The sequence below is a fragment of the Nyctereutes procyonoides genome, unplaced genomic scaffold (genome assembly GCF_905146905.1).
Source record: "Nyctereutes procyonoides isolate TBG_1078 unplaced genomic scaffold, NYPRO_anot_genome, whole genome shotgun sequence".
Taxonomy (NCBI): domain Eukaryota; kingdom Metazoa; phylum Chordata; class Mammalia; order Carnivora; family Canidae; genus Nyctereutes; species Nyctereutes procyonoides.
This window is the reverse complement of record NW_026575042.1, coordinates 25,161,776-25,174,195: the sequence shown is the minus strand read 5'-3', so window position 1 is coordinate 25,174,195 and position 12,420 is coordinate 25,161,776.

Genomic DNA, 12,420 nt, shown 5'->3' with positions numbered 1-12,420 from the left:
TATCATTTTAAAGAAAGAGTACCAAAATCGTAAAGGGCAGAGCAGATAACAAAGCTGCCTACTCTATCACACAGTGGTTACAATTCCGAGAAAATTCAACTTGCAGGAAAAACAGCTGCCAACCTATAGTTACTTAAAGAGGTCTTGATAAGAGCTGCTGGCATTTTTGTAGACAAATACCCCCTTCTCACCCATGGCTGAAACTCTTCTTTTAGATTAATGTGGCCATTTTATATCCTCCAATCACTTTTATTGAGGCCCAAAAAGCACATTGAAGTGGTCTGTATGGAATCAAGATGGAATTAGAAGTCATAGATTCAAGTCCCAACTTCTACAGCTCAATGAAGTAATACATAACAGCGCTCAGGAATTTATAAAGTGCTCTATACATACCAGCCAGTGTTATTTTAATTGAATAATTTGATTAGTGTTTAAAAGAATTTTTTAGATGATGGTTTATCTTAAAATTGGGGAGTCTACTTTGAATTATTATCAATAGGAAGCCATATTTACAATAATCTTGATTTGAACTCACCTCGTCTCCCAAACTTTTAACTTGTCCATTGGTTTAAGGACTTTTCTTAAGTCCTCCAAGCTTAAATTCATCCCCAAATTTTGCTTATTTGTCTTTTGGCATATTCCTCTGGTTTCTCTCCTTTGCTCCATTTCAGTGATCACTACTCAAATGAAGATCATCAGCTCGTGAGCTTGTGCCAGAAGCCTTTTGTTTTGCTTCTCCCTTTTAAGCCATTCACATGGCTGTCCTGACTCCATTACTTTTCTGGTCTAAAATATGCAGTGGCTCATTACCACCTCCAGTCTTCCTATCTGTTGATTCATTAGCTAGGCCAGGAGTCTCATCTCATCCTACAGGTCCCAATCTCACTGCTCTCAATGTGGATCCCCTTCTCCAATCAAACCAGCCCCTTCCTGTCCACCCAGTCTTGTCCGTCATGGTTTATGTCAGGAAGGCCTTCTTTTTATTCCTATTTCCATCAAGAATCATCTCAAGACTCACTTTGTAAATGGTGAAGCAGAAGGGTGGCTCTTGGGCCTCATATGCTCCTTGCTCTGGTCATTTTCTTAGATACCCATTGCCTCAGATTCCGAGTTTCTTGCTGAGGCTTCCTCAGCAAAAGGAACCCTGAATAGGTTGCAAAGTTATTCCCTCTCTTGACCTGTCCATCTACAGTTCCATTTCCTTGATGTTCAGACTTCAGAAGCTTTTTGGAGCTTAAATGGCCTGATAAACAGTTCATATAATAGAATAAATATAGATACACTTTTGAACCCTGTCATAAATATCTCATTTTCAAAAGGGATAGTCTGTGACATGATCCAGTAGCCTAACAATCACTAGAAATACAGCAAGCATGTCATGCAAGTAGAAGGGAACATGGGAGAAGGTGAGACAAGAGCACAGGAACATCATCCCAATGTCCTTGACGTCACTCCATTTGCTCTGCTTGTTAAAACACTGCCTTTCCCCATGGTGATATGTGTCCCATCTCTTTCCTGGCATAGTGTTCCTGGGGAACAGAGTTTAAGAGTCAAAAAGACCTGGATTCAAAGTCTCACTCTGCTACTGAGTAGCTGTGTGACCTTGGGCAAGTCATGCAACCTCCCTGGGCCTTGGTTTTCTCATCTGTATATTAGGGACCACAATATTTATCTTATGGAGTGGCTGTGACGGTCAGGTGAGATAAGATATGCAAAATGCTTAGCAACGATAAGTATAGTACAAGGTGAATACAGAAGTAATATAGTCCCTTATGAAACCTTGCTCTTGAATAATTCCATGAATTCATGTTGCATATCCTCAGACTGTTTTCAAATATACTTTGTCTTATTTTTCTTTTTATTTTCAGAATTACAATGCTTCTCCTATTTATGTGTGTTTATATATATTTATTTATCCTTATATCATCCTATAAGGTTTTCCAAGTAGCTTTTCTTTTTCTAAAATGAAGCATTTAAAAAAAAATAACTGGGGTGCCTGGGTGGCTCAATTGGTTAAGCGGTGGGCTCTTGATTTCAGCTCAGGTCATGATCTCAGGGTTGTGAGAGCAAGCCCTGCTTTGGACTCCCAGTGGGTGTGGAACCTGCTTGAGATTCTCCCTCCTCTCCCAGTCCCTCCCCCCAAAAAAGAAATAACCTCAAGTTCACTTTCAGTTGTAAATTTGCATAAATCTACATATGAAAGCAAAATTCAAGAAGTCATTTTGTCCACCCAAGAAGTGCTTGCTATTGCCTAGCTTTTTGTTTTGTTTTGTTTTTTCAATCCAGGATATCTCTAGTAATATAATATATCAACATACCAGATTTTTTATGAGATCAGAGTGCTTCTAAATGCATTCTTATTTCAATCTAAATACTTTTTTTTTCTTTTCTTTTCAGGGAAAGTATTCAATGTTTTCAAATACCTGGATAACTTCATTATGAGTATCTCTGTGGCAGATTCTAAATAGGTTTCATTTTCTAATATATAACGTGAGCCTTTGGGATTAAAAAACAAAAATATTTACTAAGAGTAAATATCTTTGGAGAGTGGTTGGTAACGAAGAGCATAGTTTTAGTTTTAGCTTAAATCCCAGTTCTTACCCTCTCAGAAGGCTTGACCCTTCCTCAGCCTCAGCTTCCTCATCAGGAAAATGGACCAGAACTACAACCTAATCCATACAGTTGAAATGAGGATAAATGGAAATAATGAATAGAGAGGATTTGTACAATGTTTGGCACATAGGAAGCTCTCAGTTATTACTCTACTTATAAAATTATCATTTCACTAGTCAAATATTATACTTTGTTTCATTACACTTCCCTTATTAAACTTCACAGACACTGTACTCCACCATGTGTAATAAATCTCTTGGTGCCATTTTTCCAAGAGCATTTGAGCACTTCATGTTTTTGTGTTGCATTTTGGCAATTCTTATAATATTTTGGGGCACCTGTTAAGTGTCTGCCATCGGCTCAGGTCATGGTCCCAGGGTTCTGGAATGGAGCCCAGCGTAGGTCTCTCTACTCAGCAGGGGGAGTCTGCTTCTCCCTCTACCTCTGCTTGCTGCTCTGCCTACTTGTGCGTGCTCTCTCTCTGTCAAATAAATTTAAAAAATCATTTTAAAAAAATTCTCATAATATCTCAAACTTTGTCACTATCCTTAGATTTCTAATGGTGGTCTGTGATCAGTGATTAGGACTCATTGAAAACTCAGACAATGGTTAGAATCTTATAGCATTAAAGTATTTTTTAATTAAGGTATCTACATTGTTGTTTTAGACATATGCCATTGCAACTCTATGAACTACAGTATAATATAAACATAACTTTTACATGCACTGAGAAACTAAAAAATTCATTAGACTCACCTTAGTGAAAGATTTACTTTATGTAATAGTCTGGAACTGAACCCACAGTATCTCCAAGGTTTGCCTGTGGTAGGTGCTTTCACATACATCCTCCTCATGGACCTGGGACTTCTTAGATCCCAGAAGTCTAGAGAAAAGGACCATTCACAACAGCAGCCAGCATTTCCCTGATTCCTCTTCCACTCATTCTGAAGCCCTGTTCTTTTCCTATCACTATTTTTTTTCAAATCTTAGTAAAATACACATAACATAAACTTTAGCATCTTAACTGTTTTTAAGTGTTTAGCTCAGTGGTATTAAGTATATTCACATTGTTGTGCAACCATTCTCCAGAAGTCTTTTCATTTTGCAAAACAGAACTTTCTACTTAATCAATCTTTCCCCATTCTTGCTCCCCCTAACCCCTGACAATTGCTCTTCTATTTTCCATTCCTATGAATTTAACCATTCTAAGTACCTCATCTAAGTGGAACATACAGTATTTGACTTTTTGTATCTGGCTTTCATCCAGCATAATGTCTTCAGGGTTCATCTATCTTGTAGCATGTGTCTGAACTTCTTTCCTTTTTATGGCTGAATAATATTCCATTGTGTGTATTTTATTTATCTACATTTTATTTATCCATTCATCAGCTGACGGACACTTGAGTGGCTTCCACTTTTTGGCTACTATGTATAACGGTGCTGAGAACACAGGTGTACAAATATCTCTTCCAGATTCTGCTTCCAATTCCTTTGGGTATATATCCCAAAGTATAATTGCTGGATCATAGGGTAATTTTACTTTTAATTTTTTTTGAGGCACTGCCATACTGTTTTCCACAGTGTGAGCCACCCTTTTACAGTTCCCTCTTGAGTTCCAAGAATCTTCAGAGGCTGTGACACATGACTTTCCAGCTGCCCCACTTCTTCCTGTCTTATTTTACCTGCCTAGCAGCCTTGACTTGCCTCTAAGAGTGGCCAAAGTTTCCTGTGTCCTGCTGCTTATCTTGACGTCTGCCACAACTGATACTCTGTGCACTGATGCTGTCTGTGCCTCAGTGAAGTCTAAAGAAAGCTAAAGAAAGCTGCCTATAACAGTCAAGGTTTATTGAATGACCACCACATGGCAGGGCTAGGCTATGTACTTTGCTGCATTATCTCATTTAACCCCTACAATTGCCTTCTGGAATGGGTCAACATACTGGCCCCTGGGACCAGTGTGGTTCTCAAAACAGCCACATATTAGACTCAGTGAGGAGGAAAAGGTGGGCCAAGGCACATGCTTAAAAGATCTGGACGAGGCCCCAGGCTAATTTAAATCAGAACCCTCAGGGAGTGTTGCTTTAAAGAAAAAAAAAAAAAAAACTTTTTTTAAGTAATCTACACCCAACATGGGACTCGAACTCACAAGTCTGAGATCAAGAGCTGCATACTCCACTGACCAAGCCAACTTGGTGCCCTACCTTTGGCAAGTTTTTAAAAAACTCTCCAGCTCATTCTAATGTGCAGCCAATTTTGAAAAACAGAGACTTTAGACCCTTGCTCTTCAAAGTGTGGTCCAGCAGCTTTGAACTCATTGGGAACTTGTCAGAAATGCAGACTCTTAAGCCACACCCCAAACCTGCTGAATCAGAACCCCCATTTTAATGAGAACCCCCTGGGATCTGCATGCACATTAAAGTTTGAGAAGCACTGCCTTAGCACACAGAACATTTAGACAAATAAATCCAATAGAGCAATAAAGCTTCCACCTGAGGTCTCTAAGTGCTTCCTGGTCATTAACTAATTCATCTTCCTAATGGGACACTAGACCTATTTTAGAGATGCATAAAGAAAGGCATATTTGCAATTTTTAATTATTTGATTATTTCTCATTGTTGAGTATTCTAATTTCCAGGTTGAGACATTATGACTCCTTAAATCATTCCCTCCCTTATAACCCTTTAACCGATCTCTAAAGTAAAAATCAAATGCAGTGAACAAGCAGATGAAGGCATATCTATATACAGAAAAAAAAAATGCCTTTTTAACCTCAGAACAGGTTCTTGCATGTTTTTCTTGTTGCCTGTGCTGTATACCTGATAACCACCAGAAATGTTTCCTTTCAGATTCTCTGCAAGCTTCTACTTGCCTAACTGCAAGGGCCCAGCTTCTCCTAAGAATTTAGCACATCATGTGCACTTAGGTCCTATTTTCTTAGCACTCCGCTAACCTTTCCAGTTTTATACTAAAACAACAAATTAGCACTCACCTTCGCCAAACCCACAAATATTTGTACAATTAAGCAGCAAGCTTTGTAGTTAGAAAGAGAAGAGTGTTCCCTTGTATTTTGTGGCGCCAAGCAGCCTTTTTACCTCTTTTGGTTCAGCTAGATTAAGTCAGATTAGCAATATCAGATAAATAGGGCAACTGTCAAGGCACTCAACAATAAATTGAAACATTCTTATTTAAGGAATGTATAATTCAACAGTTTTGATATGTGGAAGTTCTCAAAAGCTCCTAGGGAGGAGGCCTGTAGAGAAATTCATCAGTCACCAGAACAAGAGATTTTACTGGATTTTAGAAAATTAACAATCAAGGAATATGCCTGGGACAAAACCCAAAGCTCTAGAGGCTAACCAAGGTGAATGCTTTCTGACCCCAAGCCCTATTAGAGCTCTTTATTTCCAGGGGTATTGTGAGCTAATCTTCTGTAAATGATCTATGCTGCACTCAGCTTTTGGTTTCTGGTTCCCGTGGCCAGTCACAATGTGAAAACAGGCCAGAGTTCAATGGAAGGCAGATCCCACGCCTGGAGCAGATATGGTGCATACCATCAGCTTCCTATTCTTCTTCTGAGAGTAACTGTTCCTTGGCCTCATTCTTTTTGGAAGGGTGGAGTGTATTAGCCTTAAGATAAATGTCTCTATCTTAAGACTTGGCGAACAAAACCTCACCTCTTTTGAAGAAAGAGTAAAAAAGGACAGGGTGGAGCAGAATAGAAGTTTGAGTGGAGGAGGAGGAGGGCATATCACTGCATCCCTGGAGGTAAAACTCTATTTCAAACACAGGCCAGAAACAAACGGCATGCAGAGCTGTCTTCAGAGGATTCTGGTATCATTATGGACTTGGGCCAGAGGCAAAGATGCCCACATTAAAAACAAAACAAAACACCAAAACAACAGCAACAACAACAAAAAGAAAAAACAGACCAGAACAGAGGAAAACATTCCACCAAAGATTTTTTTGTTTTACTTTATTTTTAAAACCACATTGTTAAGATTGTTTGACATGTAGAAAGCTATATATGTTTAATATATACAAGCTGAAGAGTTTGGAGATATGTATACACCTGTGGAACCATTACCACCATTAAACACACTCATTCCCTCCCAAACTTCCACCTCCATTTTGATGATGACTATTTCTGTACATTTTTTTGTACATGTGGTAAGAACACTTAACATAAGATCTACCCTCTTAGCAGATTTTACATATATATTATTGTATTATTAGCTGTGGGCGCTATGCTGTACCATAGATCTGCAGAACTTATTTCTCTTGCATAACTGAAAGTTGGTAGTTTTGACTAGAATCATGAAATATGAATGTAGGTCAGCCAGGCCAGCCTCCCTGAAAAGTTATTAGGCCTGCAAGCTTTGGAGCAAGGGACTTGTTTAATTGAATTAGCCCACCCAGGATGAGCACAATCCATTGTATTTTCTTCAGTCCTCACAACCTGCCAGATTCCCCTCCTCATTACAAAAAAAAAAAAAAAGGAATGGAGGTTTCCTGCCCACAGTGAAAACATTCAGATTCCTCTAAGGACAACTGTATTCCCCAGGTCTCCTTTGCTTAGCAAAATTGGTCACAGTTCATTAGCACCCTCTATTCCTGGGAGAAAGGAGAATCATTACAATGGGGAGTTTCTTGAGAATTCCAAACAATCTAGCAGAGATGTCCATGAAAACAGTGCTTTTTCTCAAAGACCCTACATTTTTGTGGGATTTAAAAAGAGAGGAATGGGAAGAACAGAATAGTTTCCCCAATGTATTTGGAATCACCCTTCCCCTCATTTCCAACAACTTGGCTACTGTTGATCAGCCATGCTCTGTATGTGATGACTCTTCCTCATAGTGAGCTTGTGTCTCAGGTGGTTCTTCACCAATCTTCCAGAAATCTTGTCTACCTTCTAATAAAATAGACTCTAGAGTCCACACCACATGCCACTCAGAATGTCTAGTCTTTTTTGATCCCTAGCAGTGAACAGAACTTAAATGCCAGCTGGGATGTTCCAATAGATATCCAATGTAGACACCACAAAATCCAGTGGCCCAGGCTACAGATATGCATCGCTGCATGACCACAAAGAATTCTCCAGGGTAGAGGATAATAGTACTAGGAAAAGAACGATAGCCAACATTGGAGTCCTCAGCATATGCCAGAATTAGTACAAATGCATTGTATTTATGAATTACAAGTGCATGGTATGTTTAATCCTCACCACAATTAAATGTTTTAATAAAAGAAGTAAAAAAACTTGCTCAAGGTCTCCCAGACAGTAAATGACTAAACCTGGATTTAAACCCAGTAGTTCAGTACCGGATCCTGTCCTTTTAACCATTATGCTATTCTGAAGAGAAATAAACATCTATGATTTTAGCTAATAAGCAGTTAGATCTAAATCCATCAATTCTGAAAATGGAGATTCCCCACCTCTTCCAAGACCTTCAGTAAATTACTCAGAGTAGAGCAAAGCAGCAGTCTTTGAATAGACTCTCAGCGTGGTCTCCTAATGAGTTGTTGCAGTTGCTGGGTTTTAACACCCAGAAGCCACCATATTGGATGTGTGTGCCAGAAGCCAAGTTCAATGCTTTCAAATGGTAGAAATACCCTCTCAAAAGGGAAAACCCTCCTCCTAAAGGGTCCTTACCTTTTATGAGAATTCTCTCTCATTGCATCAAAAGGGGATAGGAAATTAATAGATATCCCACTGCCACAAGTTTTATATCACTAGAAAGACAAATTTTGGTGTAAGGTAGGAGCTCTCTTCCAGTGGCATACTCTGGTGCTGCTTGGCTGCTTCCTGTTTCCCACAACTCATGATGAAATTCCACAGTGCTTGGCAAAATTATCCAAGCATTACAGGTGTCCCTAGTACTTACAAAGTAGTGGGATTAAAGAAAAGGAACAGTCAATATAACTGAAATATTTGAGAACAAAAAAGGTCATATCCCTTCGCTTTGTTTTAAATAAATCAAATTAAATCCAGATCTGCCCCCTACTCAACAAAATTGATGAAAAATCCAACATTGGTCAATTTTCAACTTCAAAGGCTCTTTTCTCCTACCTTCAATGACATAAAATCTTAGGGATTTACATCATCCAGAGTAAAGAAGGAGAACTTAGATTCTCAGGACCTTGTGTAGTAGTTTTTTTGCTCAAGTCTCCATGGATTGTTTGAAATTCCAGCTCTGGTGTCATTCCACTCTCTCCAAACCAAGCTCAACCTCTGGAGCCTTTCAGGCCACGATGCCTGAGAATCTGGTCTATACCAACACCATACAGCCCAGCTTCCTGTGGGAATTCACATAGTCTGCAGTGTTTTCAACACAAATCAGTTCAATTCTGACACTAATTACCTGAAATAACAGCAAGCCCCTATGAGTTAAGGGCTTAGTCCCACAAGACTGCAACTTTCAGTTGCAAGTCCCAGGTTGTACTTCTAAACAATAGGCTATAAATGGAAAGTTCCTGTGACCCCATCTTCGGGTTCTACAATTTGCTAGAACAGTTCATAGAACCCAGGAAAACATTGTATTTACCCTTATTGGTTTATTTTAAAGGACACAACTCAGGAATAGCCAAATGGAAGAGATGCATAGGGCAAGGCATGAGATAGGGGTGTGTTGGGCAGCTTACGTTCTCTCTCTGGGTGAACCACCCTCCCAGGACCTCAGTGTGTTCACCAACCCAGAAGCTTACTGACTCCTGTCATTTAGGGAGTTTTATGGAGGTTTCACTCTGCAGGAATGATAGATTTAAATCCTTTGGCCACTGGTAATTAACTCAACTCCAGACCCTCTCCCCTTCTTGGTGCTCAGGGCTGAAGTTTAAAGCTCTAATCTCCTAATAGTGCTTGATTTTCCTGGTGACCAACTTCATTTTCAACTAGCAATCATCTCGTTAGCATTTAAAAGACTCTTATCACACCAGATATCCCAAGGGTTTCAAGAGTTTTGTGCCAGGAACTTGGGACAAAGAGCAAACATATATCTTATTATATCACACATGGCAGTCTGGTCTCTGTCCCCTGTAGTACTCATAATTTTCTGTCTCCCCTTTCTATTCTTCAGAATCATCTGCAGTCAAGCTAACCTTATTAGTCCCTGAAGTACACAGCCTCATCCCACCCTTCCTTATGACAAGTATGGTGGACATACTTCATAGGGCTTCTCTTTATGTTATTGAGCAAATAGTACATAGCACTTATTATACTCAAATCTGTTCTTAGCACTCTCCATGTTTTAACTCATTTAATCCTCACAACAACCCTATGAAGTAAATACTATTATTATCTCCATCTGACAAATGAAAAAACGAACGAACCCTGAAGCACAGGGAGATTCAGTAACTTGCCCAATGTCAAAGGGCAGTGGAGCCAGGATTCAAATTCTCTACTTGTTCTGAAATATAAAACACTGTTATCAACTCCTTGCATCACCTCAGCAAGATGTTAATCCTTTAGAAACATGGTGCTGGCATCTCTCGTCTGAGAGAAAGAGGGAGATGCTTCATTTCTTCCATGATGAGTCTATAGCAGGAAAAAAAAAATGCCACTGCCATAAGATACTGAATTTTCAGAAAATTGTTGGTTAGAGAAACAAATATCCTCACGGCTCCGAGTTAGGCAACATCTCTGAGATAAATCACAAGAAGGGTACAAAGAGCCAGGGCTGAGTTCAGTGATTCAAGATGAATGGGCAGGCTTAAACCTTGAGGAAAGAGCAACATGACTGATGACAACGAGCACCAGAGTCCCTGGCAAATATTACAACAGCTGAGCATTGTCTTCCCTGACATTTCAAAAACAAGATAGAGGTTTGAGTAGCAATTTACTCCAACGGCAGTTGTAACAACTGAAGCAGGAGGCTGAAGCTCATTACAATGGGCCACACTATGGATTCCAGCACCTGTGGTAGGAGCCACAGAGCTAGAATCTACTGGGGCTGTCCTGGGTTTACTGTAACATCAGGCCATCGACAGTGATGGTAGCTCATTACAGAGCTCCCATTTTCCAGGAGCACTGTAGTCCTCCAGCCTTAGGAGAGGGCACCTGAATAATAACTCCACTGTTGATGTGGAGCAAATAGGACTGTTATTGACTATTGCGCCCTTGTTGTTACTCTTGGCGTTTCCTAAATATCTGAGCAATATAGTGCTTGGGGAGAGACTTAGAGATGATGAGAGAATTTTGTAAAAGAGAATGAGACTTTGGAATCCAACAGGCTTCGGTTCAAATGCCGACTCAGTTATTTCCTTGCAACTTGCTCTTGGGTGAAATTATTATGCTTCTCTACTTCCATGTCTAATTTGTAACATTGGGACCTATCCCTGTGACTGTTGCTTGTATTTAGTGAGGTAATGTTTTCCAATTCAGTAATTCAATGTCTCAGGTGTTGTTAATACTTGGTAAATGATAGAGGTATTATGATTATTATTTCTTAAGTCTACCTTACCTTCATTTCCTTGTCTGAAAAATGGCATTGCCTTACAAAGCTGGTGGGGAGAATAATTAAATACAGTTAATAATTCAAAGTGCTTTGGAGTAGGGGTACCTGGGTGGCTTAGTTGGTTGACCGTTGGACTCTCAGCTCAGGTTATGATGTCAGGGTCCTGGGATCCATCCTCCCATGGGTCTCCATGCTCTGTGCAGAGTCTGCTTGGGATTCTCTCACTCTCTCTCTCTGCACACAACCCCACTCATCTTCTCTATCTCTCTTTAAAAATAAGTAAGTAAAATCTGTTTTTTTTTTTTTAAGTGCTTTGGAGTGGAGGCACCTATACTATATAGATTTCTAAAAACAAAACAAGCACAGCTTCTTTATGTACCTCTCCTCCTCAAGCACCCCACAGATTGTCTTCATGAGGTCTTGCTGTAAGATGATTCAGTCTTCTCTTTTGGGTGGAACTTTTTGAAGGGAGAAATATTGAAATCTTTTTAAATTGCTTGTCTATTTCTACAGTCAACATTTCCCTGCCTGTAATGTTCCCAGTTCTTTGAAAAATGAAAACAATGTAGTTTTCTGTGTGTCTGTTGGTCTTCAAAGAACTCTCCTGCCTGCCCCTGGCAGTGGAGGTCTCTTTATGCTGTTGTTTAGCGACATTTTGCTTGCTTTTTAACAGCATCAGCCTCTCCACCCGCATGGGTTCTAGCTATCTTGGCAATGATGGGAGTGTTTTTCATTGTTCTTGTGGAAGGCAGACATTTGGCTGCTTCAACTATAGCTGCTCAACTTCAGCAAAGATAGAAATGAGAGGATCTGAGATATCCTTTAAACAGACTTCCTTCTTTTTACATTAGGTTGAATCTTTGAGGATCAACCATTATAATCACATTGTGGCTTTACTGTGATCGTAAAGCAGTAATTCTACTGTTGTTGTTTAAACTGTATGTGCTTCTTTGCAGTTGTAATACTCCTGACGGATTATTTGACTGATGCCACTCAAATTTGACCTCTAGGAATGTGTGCCAATAAAGAGTTCAAACTGGAAGCAGAAGAACATTTAATTAGTCTTCACTTATAACAATCTTATGAGTTGGGTTAGCTTTAAAACAAAAAGGTTCAGTTGCCAACGAAGGATGCTAATTTTATACATTACATGTGGAGAAGGTCCAGAAATAACCTTCTTACAACATGTTACTTGGAAGCCAAGCATTTCAAGTCCACTAAATTAAAAGGTATAAGCATTCATGGTCAAATTTAGAAAGCGACTAAAATCTCATGAGCATTTTTTGAAAGCCTATTTTGGAGCAGTGCTCTCCACTTGGCTTTTACTTAAGTCCAAATACATAGGTTAAAAATTATA